Here is a 12,931-nt window from a genome sequence, read left to right as displayed (position 1 = left end):
GAGGGAAAAATGACTGCCTATATGCCTCTGCACTAGCCCTAATCTCTCTTATCTTTGTGGTCTTTCCGTGAAATGTAAGTGGGCGGCAGTAAAATTGTTCTGCAGTCAGCCTCAAATGCTGGTTATCTAAATTTCCTCAGTAGCGATTCACGAAAAGAACGCCTCCTTTCCTCTAGAGACTCCCACCCGAGTTCCTGAAGCATTTCCGTAACACTCGCGTGATGATCAAACCTACCAGTAACAAATCTAGCAGCCCGCCTCTGAATTGCTTCTACGTCCTCCCTCAATCCCACCTGATAGGGATCCCAAACGCTCGAGCAGTACTCAAGAATAGGTCGTATTAGTGTTTTATAAGCGGTCTCCTTTACAGATGAACCACATCTTCCCAAAATTCTACCAATGAACCGAAGACGACTATCCTCCTTCCTCACAACTGCCATGACATGCTTGTCCCACTTCATATTGCTCTGCAATGTTACGCCCAAATATTTAATCGACGTGACTGTGTCAAGCGCTACACTACTAATGGAGTATTCAAAAATTACAGGATTCTTTTTCCTATTCATCTGCATTAATTTATATTTATCTGTATTTAGAGTTAGCTGCCATTCTTTACACCAGTCACAAATCCTGTCCAAGTCATCTTGTATCCTCCTACAGTCACTCAACGACGACACCTTCCCGTACACCACAGCATCATCAGCAAACAGCAACACATTACTATCCACCCTATCCAAAAGATCACTTATGTAGACAGAAAACAACAGCGGACCTATCACACTTCCCTGGGGCACTCCAGATGATACCCTCACCTACGATGAACACTCACCATCGAGGACAACGTACTGGGTTCTATTACTTAAGAAGTCTTCGAGCCACTCACATACTTGGAAACCAATCCTATATGCTCATACCTTAGTTAGGAGTCTGCAGTGGGGCACCTAGTCAAACGCTTTTCGGAAGTCAAGGAATATGGCAGCCGTTTGATGCCCTTCATCCATAATTCGCAAGATATCATGAGGAAAAAGGGCGAGTTGCATTTCGCAGGAGCGATGCTTTCTAAAGCCGTGCTGATGCATGGACAGCAACTTCTCTGTCTCAAGGAAATTCATTATATTCGAACTGAGAATATGTTCGAGAATCCCTAAACAAACCGATGTTAAGGATATTGGTCTGTAATTTTGAGGATCCGTCCTTCTACCCTTCTTATATACAGGCGTCACCTGCGCTTTTCTCCAGTCGCTCGGGACTTTACGTTGGGCAAGAGATTCGCGATAAATGCAAGCTAAGTTAGGAGCCAATGCAGTAGAGTACTCTCTGTAAAACCGAATTGGAATCCATAATATTCGGAACCCGGTAGCAGTTGGAGTCTCACAGCTTCTAGGTGCAACAAAAATTTTATTTTCAATATTACAATAGCTACTGAGCAAATTTGAAAATGTCAAACTCTGTCACAGTCAGCCCATTAAGAAGTATAGTTTTATGTTAAAAGCTTAATGCTATAAGACAAGTACTAGAGTTACAAACTGTGTGTTTGTCTTGAGGCAGCGTAATTGATGGCGCGCAAGTACCTGTAATTCATTCATACAGCGTATGAGAATGAGAGCACTTGGAAACTTCCTACCAACTTCACTCAGAATTTTACAAAACTTTTTCTAGTTCACCCTCCCCACCCTTCACAAAAAAGGATGAATGAAAAAAAATTACCTCTTACTAAGTTTCCACTGTTCATGCAGTCGAACTTCAGCATCAGACATAACGCTTTAATTCACTACGTCTTTACTACCGAATCTATCCGCAACATATTTTGCAGACAGTATCCACGTATACCACTGAATCCATTAACAAAATTATATCTCAAAATTACATCACGCAAACCTAAAGCTGTAAATTAAGTTGAACACTTAGGGATTACAATTACGAATAACATAAATTGGATCGATCATATTGATAATGCTGGGGGTAAAGCAAACAAAAGACGGCGATGTACTGACAGAACAGGTAGGACATGCAGCAGGGGTGCTAATGAGACTGCTTGGACCACGCTTGTCCCTCCTCTTCTGGATTGTTCTTCTGCGGTGTGGGATCCGTATCAGATAGGATCGACAGAGGGCATCGAAAAAGGTCGAAGAAGGACAGCTCGTTCTGCACTATCGCGAAATAGGGGAGAGAATGCAACGGACGTGATGCGTGAATTGGGATGGCAATCACTAAAACAAATGCGTTTTTGGTTGCGACAGCGTCTCCTCATGAAAGTTCAGTCACCACCTTCCTGTTCCGAATGTGAAAATATTTTGTTGGTACCCGGCTGTATAAGGAGAAATAATCACCATAATAAAATTAGAGAAATGGAAGCTCGCACGGAAAGATTTAAGGGAGCATTCTATGGCCTATGCCGCCAATGTTAAATTATCGAATTTTGTGACCCATTATCTTGGAAACTTTTTCAGAAAATAGCTAACAATTTCCCATAATTATCGAATGCACCTTTCTAGAACCACTGAACTAGAATGATTACTAAAATTGTATTGTGGGGCATGTTATCTTCTTTTGTTTTTCAAACAGTCAATTTTGACAGAATTTTGTAAATATACTACTGGCCATTAAAATTGCTACACCAAGAAGAAATGCAGATGGTTAACGGGTATTCATTAGACAAATATATTATACTAGAACTGACATGTGATTACATTTTCATGCAATTTGGCTGCATAAATCCTGAGAAATCAGTACCCAGAACAACCACTTCTGGCCGTAATAACGGCCTTGATACGCCTGGGCATTGAGTCAAACAGAGCTTGGATGGCGTGTACAGGTACAGCTGTCCATGCAGCTTCAACACGATACCACAGTTCATCAAGAGTAGTTACTGGCGTATTGTCACGAGCCAGTTGCTCGGCCACCATTGACCAAACGTTTTCAATTGGTAAGAGATCTGGAGAATGTGCTGGCGAGGGTAGCAGTCGAACACTTTCTGCATCATCGGGAAAGGCCCGTACAGGACCTGCAACATGCGGTCGTGCATTATCCTGCTGAAATGTAAGGTTTCGCAGGGATCGAATGAAGGGTAGAGCCACGGATCGTAATACATCTGAAATGTAGCGTCCACTGTTCAAAGTGCCGTCAGTGCGAACAAGAGGTGATCGAGACGTGTAACCAATGGCACCCCTTACCATCACGCCAGTACGGCGATGACGAGTACACGCTTCCAATGTGGTTCACCGCGATGTCGCCAAACACTGATGCAACCATCATGATGATGTAAACAGAACCTGGATTCATCCGAAAAAATGACGTTTTGCCATTCGTGCACCTAGGTTCGCTGTTGAGTACATCATCACAGGCGCTCCTGTCTGTGATGCAGCGTCAAGGGTAACCGCAGCCATGGTCTCCGAGCTGCTAGTCCATGCTGCTGCAAACGTCGTCGAACTGTTCGTGCAGATGGTTGTTGTCTTGCAAACGTCCCCATCTGTTGACTCAGGGATCGAGACGTGGCTGCACGATCCGTTACAGCCATGCGGATAAGATGCCTTTCATCTCGACTGCTAGTGATGCGAGGCCGTTGGGACCCAGCACTGCGTTCCGTATTACCCTCCTGAACCCACCGATTCCATATTCTGCTAACAGTCATTGGATCTCGACCAACGCGAGCAGCAATGTTCCGATACGATAAACCGCAATCGCGATAGGCTACAATCCGACCTTTATCAAAGTCGGAAACGTGATGGTACGCATTTCTCCTCCTTACACGAGGCATCACAACAACGTTTCACCAGGCAACGCCTGTCAACTGCTGTTTGTGTATGAGAAATCGGTTGGGAACTTTCCTCATGTCAGCACGTTGTAGGTGTCGCCACCGGCGCCAACCTTGTGTGAATGCTCTGCAGAGCTAATAATTTGTATATCACAACATCTTTTTTCAGTCGGTTAAATTTCGCGACTGTAGCACGTCATCTTCGTGGTGTAGCAATTTTAATGGCCAGTAGTGTACATTTATTCTTTAGTTCTAAGACACTGCTGCAGTCAAGTCAACTTAAGGAAACTTTTCACACGTGGCAGCGCTCTTGACATCTTTCAGTTGCGAAACGCGAACAGCTGCATGCGAAAACAATAGCCGACTATAGACAAAAATGGTTCAAATGGCTCTGAGCACTATGGGACTTAACATCTGAGGTCATCACTCCCCTAGAACTTGGAACTACTTAAATCTAACTAACCTAAGGACATCAGACACATCCATGTCTGTGGCAGGTTTCGAACCTGCGACCGTAGCGGTCGCGCGGTTCCAGACTGAAGCGCCTAGAACCGCTCGGCCACACAGCTCACTAATAGCCGACTATAGAGCTACAAACAGGCGTTGCCATAGGGACGTTTACAAATCGTGTTGTAGACGCGCGAAGTAGTTGCGGCCAGCGTACGGAAACTGTCTGGGATCAGGTCTCTTAATCGGGACAAGGTACTTAGACATCTGTACATCATTTACATTTCTTTGTAAGACTGCTTCATAATTTCAAAGGTATATTCAGGAATACTTGGAAATGAATTTTTTTTTTCGATACTTGAATGCAAACACAGCTCGTTTTTTTGTTCTTGTTTCTAATAGAACAGTGGCATAATGAATACCCGGGCAATGCAGGGTTTGTGAACCAGTAGTATAATAATACGAAGTCAATGATAAGGCACACTGCTGGGCGTCAGGATTCTGGCCCCCACTGCAGAAGCTTCAACAGAATGAGTGAGATGTGGGCGAATGGGCAGGGGCGGGTGTGGGGGAGGTGTGGACCTTCCCATCGTGTGTCACATCCGTCGTGGCGTTTGATAGAATCGTGGTGAAATTTGGTACCAATGTGGCATCATTAACCCATTTTACAACTCACATGAACGTCTGAACTCTTTTTTAGGATGTGTGGACACCTTGCTGTTTGAAGACCCGCCGAGCCCGAGGGTGAAGTCGCACGGCGCTACACTTCTTCGTCATTGAAGAGGATGGTTGTAGGCACCTTTGAACCAAATGGGGGAAAATGGCGGTATTTTCGGAAACGTGATCCTTTAATTATTTTGCGCCAAGTTGTTCGAGGGAAAATCAAGTTTTCCAGAAAAATGTAAATATTCCTCAATATCGGGTGTATAAATATTAACTGATTAAAAAAACTGAGTTGGAAAATATTTCTTATAAAGCTCTGCCACTAAAAACATTTTAGCACTCACTCCATTAAGATCTACATCAACAACACCTAACTTTGTATGCCACTGTTACTCACCGATCGTCTCCCTTCTTTCCCTGTTACAGTCGCCAATAGCGCTTGGGAAGAAAGATTGATGGTAAGCCTTCGTGTGAGCTCTAAACTACCGAAATTTAACCTTCATGCTCTTTTCACGAGATACTTGTTTTGTAAATAGAACCGCCGTTTGTTGCTGCAGCTTTATTTTTCCCTGACGCGTTTCACCTTTTTTTGCTCTAAGGCATCTTCAGTGGGATCTATAACGATACAGTTTTGTTATTTTTACATTATTCACGTCGCGTTTTTTTATGTAATTAAGTAATTACTTACAGCTTGCTGCGATCTCCGTTTCGTCTCATCTAGTCTGGAGGTCGCAACTACCACTTCATTTTCGAAACATAAGCACAATTTTGTTTTCCGGACTTTTTCACACTGATTGATAATCTAAAAATAACAAAACTGTATCATTATAGAACCCGCTGAAGATGACTGTGAGCAAGAAAAAGGCGAAACGCTTCTGAGAAAAATAAAATAAGTTGCAGAAAGAAAAGGCGGTTTTATTTACAAAACAAGTATTTCTGTGCTTGCTGCGGAGGATGGCCACGCAAACAAACTTGTTTTCCACGGGATGTACGCAGGAGGAAGCAATACACTGGTTGTCTCCTCTAGGAAGCTACCCTCACGCCACACGATGATGTACAAGTCCTCTCTTGTAATGTCTAGCCAGCCAGAGTGGCCGTGCGGTTCTGGGCGCTGCAGTCTGGAGCCGAGCGACTGCTCCGGTCGCAGGTTCAAATCCTGCCTCGGGAATGGATGTGTGTGATGTCCTTAGGTTAGTTAGGTTTAATTAGTTCTAAGTTCTAGGCTACTGATGACCTCAGAAGTTAAGTCGCATAGTCCTCAGAGCCATTACTGTCTAACACCAAAGTTGTAAGAGCATCTCAGTGACGCTTTCGAACTTAGTAGAGGAACATGTGATGAAGCTCACGATATGATACATGGTCCAGTAAAGTTAACGTGACCATCGCCTATGTTCGACGTCAATGTGCAATAACTATTCACAAGCGGTAGATGGCAGCACTAGCAGTGGAGTGTATATAAAGCGTGTCGGGGAATCGCTGAAAACAGTGCAGTCGTTGTCGTAATGAGGGAACAATGATTTATCTGACCTCCAAAAGGACATGATCATTGGCTTCTGAACGAAGGGTGGAAGCATTTCCGAAACGGCTAAGCTAGAAAACTGTTCGTCTGCCGCCTTGGTTGAAGTATACCGTACATGGCAAAGTGACGCTATCCAAAACAGGCGCAACGGGCCATAGATGATACCGGTGAATGACGGCAGCGGAGGTGTATACGAGCTAACAGACATGCAGCTGTTGAACAACTGACCACCAAGATGAACCAAAGGCTATCAACAGTGTCTGCTCGGCCACTGTTCAGCGAACGTTGCTGCGTCTGTTCCTCCGGAGCAGCCGCCTGGATCATGTATCCGAGTTGACTCCCGTTCATCGGCGACGAAGACTGGAATCTGCAGTCCAGTCTCGCTACTGGACGTCTGGCGAGTGGCGACTGGTATCCTCTTCAGATGAATCATTTTGTGTGCTCCATCGGACAGATGGTCGTTGGCAAGTACGGCGTGAAACGTCTGAAAGCAAGCTCCTTGCAACAGTTCTGGTCTGGGAATGTTTTCGTGGCGTTCCCTGGGCGATCTCGTCATTCTGGAAGGCACGGTGGATCAACAGAATTACGCATCTGTTCTTGGGGACCATGTCTACCCCCACATGCTGTTTGTTCACCCTCGGCGCGATGGCATCTGTCAGCAGGAGGATGGAACGTGTCACGCAACTCGCTGCGTACGCGCGTGGCTCGAAGAGCACCAGGATCTACATCTACATCTACATCTACATCCATACTCCGCAAGCCACCTGACGGTGTGTGGCAGAGGGTACCTTGAGTACCTCTATCGGTTCTCCCTTCTGTTCCCGTGTCGTATTGTTCGTGGAAAGAAGGATTGTCGGTATGCCTCTGTGTGGGCTCTAAATCTCTCTGATTTTATCCTCATGGTCTCTTCGCGAGATATACGTAGGAGGGAGCAATATACTGCTTGACTCCTCGGTGAAGGTATGTTCTCGAAACTTCAACAAAAACCCGTATCGAGCTACTGAGCGTCTCTCCTGCAGAGTATTCCACTGGGGTTTATCTATCATTTCCGTAACGGTTTCGCGATTACTAAATGATCCTGTAACGAAGCGCGCTGCTCTCCGTTGGATCTTCTCTCTCTCTTCTATCAACCCTATCTGGTACGGATCCCACACTGCTGAGCAGTATTCAAGCAGTGGGCGCACAAGCGTACTGTAACCTACTTCCTTTGTTTTCGGATTGCATTTCCTTAGGATTCTTCCAATGAATCTTAGTCTGGCATCTGCTTTACCGACGATCAACTTTAAATGTTCATTCCATTTTAAATCACTCCTAATGCGTACTCCCAGACAATTTATGGAAATAACTGCTTCCAGTTGCTGACCTGCTATATTGTAGCTAAATGGTAAGGGATCTTTCTTACTATGTATTCGCAGCACATTTTACTTGTCTACATTGAGATTCAATTGCCATTCCCTGCATCATGCGTCAATTCGTTGCAGATCCTCCTGCATTTCAGTACAATTTTCCATTGTTACAACCTCTCGATATACCACAGCATCATCCGCAAAAAGCCTCAGTGAACTTCCGATGTCATCCACAAGGTCATTTATGCATATTGTGAATAGCAACGGTCCTACGACACTCGCCTGCGGCTCACCTGAAATCACTCTTACTTCGGAAGACTTCTCTCCATTGAGACATGCTACGTTCTGTTATCTACGAACTCTTCAATTCAATCACACAATTGGTCTGATAGTCCATATGCTCTTACTTTGTTCATTAAACGACTGTGGGGAACTGTATCGAACGCCTTGCGGAAGTCAAGAAACATGGCATCTACCTGGGAACCCGTGTCTATGGCCCTCTGAGTCTGAGGATAAGTTTACCGTACTCCTTTGGCCACCAAACTCGCAGGATTTAAACCTATCCGAGAAAAGGGTAGGCCGACCTCGATCGAGATGTTCGCGTCTTTTAATCTCAACCGAGAAACCCAGCGCAGTGGGCCAAGCCGCTGGTGTCGGCGTGGCTCCACGTGTGTCGGACCCTCCAGGAACCCACTCACTCTCGTCCGCTCTGCAGAAGGTACTTATTCAGGTTTCTGACAGCTGATCACATAAGTGTGACTGGACAGCGTGTAATCGAATAAAGGGTCTGCTCAGTCCTGTGCGCCCCACATTTAAGACGGTGGGCTTAACGAGACCAGAAAACAAAAAGAATTCGCTGGTACGTATTTAGATGGTACTTTGCTCCTCGGAGTGCATATACAAAGCTACACGTATGTGTTCGTAACAACAGGTTCAGTAATCCACGGCACATTCGCTTCTCAGGCGTTGCCCATGGGAACACTGCATGGCCAGTTACTTTCACCCGTGTCCGGACCGGCAGAGAGCTACGTGACGTGCCTACCAGTGCGTTCCGCAATTATTCACGTTTATCTGGCAGCCGGGCGACTTCCGAGGGCGGCGCCAGAGCGCGCAGATAGCGTCTCTGCGGTGAAGGGCGAGGCGCCAGAATGGGGTGGCATTCCTCCGCTAATTACTCCGCCGGGCGCGCAAACACCGCCATCTTTAATTACACGCTATTCGGAAAAGTGCTGCCCCTCGTAACACTAATTTTCCGCTCCGGACTTACGTCACGGCTCGCGCTGCTCGGCAGTTCGCTGTCAGCTGACCGCCGCTGCTTGGCTGGCAGAGAAGTGGAACTGCGCCGGCCAGCGAGTGCAAATACACTCCTGGAAATTGAAATAAGAACACCGTGAATTCATTGTCCCAGGAAGGGGAAACTTTATTGACACATTCCTGGGGTCAGATACATCACATGATCACACTGACAGAACCACAGGCACATAGACACAGGCAACAGAGCATGCGCAATGTCGGCACTAGTACAGTGTATATCCACCTTTCGCAGCAATGCAGGCTGCTATTCTCCCATGGAGACGATCGTAGAGATGCTGGATGTAGTCCTGTGGAACGGCTTGCCATGCCATTTCCACCTGGCGCCTCAGTTGGACCAGCGTTCGTGCTGGACGTGCAGACCGCGTGAGACGACGCTTCATCCAGTCCCAAACATGCTCAATGGGGGACAGATCCGGAGATCTTGCTGGCCAGGGTAGTTGACTTACACCTTCTAGAGCACGTTGGGTGGCACGGGATACATGCGGACGTGCATTGTCCTGTTGGAACAGCAAGTTCCCTTGCCGGTCTAGGAATGGTAGAACGATGGGTTCGATGACGGTTTGGATGTACCGTGCACTATTCAGTGTCCCCTCGACGATCACCAGTGGTGTACGGCCAGTGTAGGAGATCGCTCCCCACACCATGATGCTGGGTGTTGGCCCTGTGTGCCTCGGTCGTATGCAGTCCTGATTGTGGCGCTCACCTGCACGGCGCCAAACACGCATACGACCATCATTGGCACCAAGGCAGAAGCGACTCTCATCGCTGAAGACGACACGTCTCCATTCGTCCCTCCATTCACGCCTGTCGCGACACCACTGGAGGCGGGTTGCACGATGCTGGGGCGTGAGCGGAAGACGGCCTAACGGTGTGCGGGACCGTAGCCCAGCTTCATGGAGACGGTTGCGAATGGTCCTCGCCGATACCCCAGGAGCAACAGTGTCCCTAATTTGCTGGGAAGTGGCGGTGCGGTCCCGTACGGCACTGCGTAGGATCCTACGGTCTTGGCGTGCATCCGTGCGTCGCTGCGATCCGGTCCCAGGTCGACGGGCACGTGCACCTTCCGCCGACCACTGGCGACAACATCGATGTACTGTGGAGACCTCACGCCCCACGTGTTGAGCAATTCGGCGGTACGTCCACCCGGCCTCCCGCATGCCCACTATACGCCCTCGCTCAAAGTCCGTCAACTGCACATACGGTTCACGTCCACGCTGTCGCGGCATGCTACCAGTGTTAAAGACTGCGATGGAGCTCCGTATGCCACGGCAAACTGGCTGACACTGACGGCGGCGGTGCACAAATGCTGCGCAGCTAGCGCCATTCGACGGCCAACACCGCGGTTCCTGGTGTGTCCGCTGTGCCGTGCGTGTGATCATTGCTTGTACAGCCCTCTCGCAGTGTCCGGAGCAAGTATGGTGGGTCTGACACACCGGTGTCAATGTGTTCTTTTTTCCATTTCCAGGAGTGTAGCTTCGCACCAGTGAGCGTCTCATTTCTCGGCAACAACTACCGTGGCTCCTAATCGCAAATGCTTGTCTTAGCACGGTAGCGTTTTAATAAGCACGGTAGCGTTCTGCTTGCTGCGAGGCGATAAGGAGTAGTTTGGCGTTGGCGCGAAGTGCATAACATATGAAGTGTAATACAGTGCCCTAAGCAGCCCTGATATTCCCCATTACTGTTTCTCTAACGCAATAAAAAAAATGGTGATGGTAATGACAGAGGTACTTTCTTCTCTGTCACAATCCTTCCATTTGGAACCAAATTTACAATGTCTCTTTCCGGTTAAATCTTGTCTCTCTAGTATTCATTCTCCTTTCTAACCTTTTACCGTCTTTAATGTAGCCAACAGGCGTATTCTCTCAGTTGCTACTAATACAGAATGCGGGATGAAAATAAGGTCATTCCCTGTTAACAAAAGTTTTTTTTTTATTCTAGGTTTAGTAAAGGAAAATAATTACATGATATGAAGTAAAAACTATTCTAATGTAACGTGCTAACATATAGGTTGACTTTTACACAGAATAAAACAGCAACTAGCCACTAAAAAGTGACTGGTTGCTGTTTTCTTCTATATAAGAGTCAACTATTACTCAAAATGTCAATAAAATGGTTCAAATGGCTCTAAGCACTAAGGGACTTAACATCTGAGGTCATCAGTCCCCTAGAACTACTTAAACCTAACTAACATAAGGACATCACACACATCCATGCCCGAGGAAGGGTCCGAACCTGCGACCGTAGCAGCAGCGCGGTTCCGGACTAAAGGGCCTAGAACCGCTCGGTCACAGCGACCGGCTTCAAAATGTCAGTTTTTGACAAAATAGCGTGATGTGCTAACGATTTTGCTAAACCTGAACCCAAAAACAGCTCTGGCTCTGGCTTCGGAGTATGAAGTGTTATACGTTCCCTCGGTTTCTTGAACTCAAATGTAAATTGCATGTTCTCTTCTGTCTTTCTGTGTTCGAAAACATTTTTCATTATAGGAAACCTTTTCCCGAAGGAGATGGGAGGTCCGGTAGCATTGGTGGCTTCTGGTCCCTCCTTTAAGATAGGTTGGGACAGATAGTTTCGGACCCAGTGACAACCAAGAAGTCCTTGTGTTGTTAAAATTCTAAACTTAAGTTGGACTCCAGCTGCACGCAGTATTCTCACACGCAAATTGTGTCGTTACCTGTTGACCCACGAACTGCCGTTTTTTTATGTGTACTATGAACGCGGAGGTGCCTGTGTTGTACAGTACGCTGGTACCTACCTCCACTATTGTGTGCCGGCCAGAATACAAAGCAGGTAACATCCCTTACGTTTTGCGGAAAGGTTTTCTAGATTTGGACAGTAAGATGCTTCCATATAAAGCACTGCGTGATGAACTCGCTTGCAGATCAGCTACAGCAGCTCTTATCAAGGATTCTAAATTGTACTGTGCAAACGTCCGTGATTCAGGAGACGTGGCTTGTGTAAATGGGCATGTGGAACCACTTTCACAAGATGGCAAACCTCAATCGGTTCAACGGCAATCTTACATTATCAGGCGCTCTTGGAGACTTTAGCTTCAAGAAGAATGAAAAAAGCACCAGAGGAGGAACAAATATAACTGCATACACTGAGTTGGACGTACGTGATGTCACTACGGAATGGGAATTCATTGTTATACCTTCTGATGGAGTTTGGGACGATACCACAAATGAGGACGTGGTGAAATTTATTCGAATGCGAGTGGGTGCTGGAATGGAACCGGAAGACACCTGCCACGACCCGATGATGCGCTACCTCGCTCCTTATTGCCAAATGGGTGGCTTAGAGTGCGACAACATGACAGTTGTCATTGTCTGCTTTCTGTACGAAACCGTTCACTACCGCCTTTGTGATCCCTGTTCTAAGCAGGTGCAGTGGACAGAGACTGGACTGCTCCAATGACGATTTATTCCTGCCTTATAGGGTGTTTGAATGCGTAAGGCTTTAGCTGTGGAGTTCTTGAATAAGTGTACAATTCTTTGAACTTCAGGAGGATGCTTATAGCACTTGAAATGTCTAGATGAGTCTTATGCAGTTCAGTGCTTTGTGGGGATCAATACCTGTGCGTACTAAATCTGCTCTGTACAGCTATATGGTTTGTTGCCAATGGTAGCTTCATTCATAAAGCTTTTCCAGGATACACGTTCATATGTGATTTATTTGTTTGCTTATAATAACTAGGCGATACTCAGTTTCTGTTCAAGTCTTTGCCAACATCTCTTTCGTAACCGCCTCATAGCATCTTATATTCGTGACGTAAAAGTTTGTACACCGTAAACTGGTGAACTCAACACGTAACCATACAAAGAGATTTGAGAAGGGTAATGTCTGGTGAAAGTGGTGGCCATGATGCTGGACTGTCTCTACCGATCC

At 46.5% G+C, this 12,931-nt stretch overlaps 1 pseudogene; it reads left to right on the top strand.

The window, feature by feature from the left end:
• Positions 1-12,460, top strand: part of LOC126088445 (probable protein phosphatase 2C T23F11.1) — a 98,693-nt pseudogene extending 86,233 nt beyond the window's left edge.
• The last annotated feature ends 471 nt before the right edge of the window (positions 12,461-12,931 follow it).

This window comes from Schistocerca cancellata, chromosome 6 (assembly GCF_023864275.1).
Source record: "Schistocerca cancellata isolate TAMUIC-IGC-003103 chromosome 6, iqSchCanc2.1, whole genome shotgun sequence".
In the NCBI taxonomy this organism is placed as follows: Eukaryota; Metazoa; Arthropoda; class Insecta; order Orthoptera; family Acrididae; genus Schistocerca; species Schistocerca cancellata.
Note: the sequence above shows the minus strand (reverse complement) of the source record. Positions and strands in the feature narration are given on the sequence as shown.